The sequence below is a fragment of the Odontomachus brunneus genome, unplaced genomic scaffold (genome assembly GCF_010583005.1).
Source record: "Odontomachus brunneus isolate Ranch 3 - 2012 unplaced genomic scaffold, Obru_v1 Obru_scaffold_109, whole genome shotgun sequence".
NCBI classification, from domain to species: domain Eukaryota; kingdom Metazoa; phylum Arthropoda; class Insecta; order Hymenoptera; family Formicidae; genus Odontomachus; species Odontomachus brunneus.
Window position 1 is genome coordinate 22,268 of NW_022639559.1, and position 239 is coordinate 22,506.

The following is a 239-nucleotide window of genomic DNA, read 5'->3' on the forward strand; positions in this document are numbered from 1 at the left end:
ACTTAGCAAAACCGCGCTCTCGATATTTTTCTCTCTCTGGAACAAAAAAGATATGCAGATCTCGAACGCACGGCGTCCCGCCGCGACCTAGTCCTCCTCCTTCCATGGAAAGGTCGCGCCACAATCTTGCTAGAAGACAGTACCACAAATCCGTCATTTTAATATATTTTATAAAAACAAAAATATGTTGTGATATATTATATATATATATATATATATATATATATATATATATATAT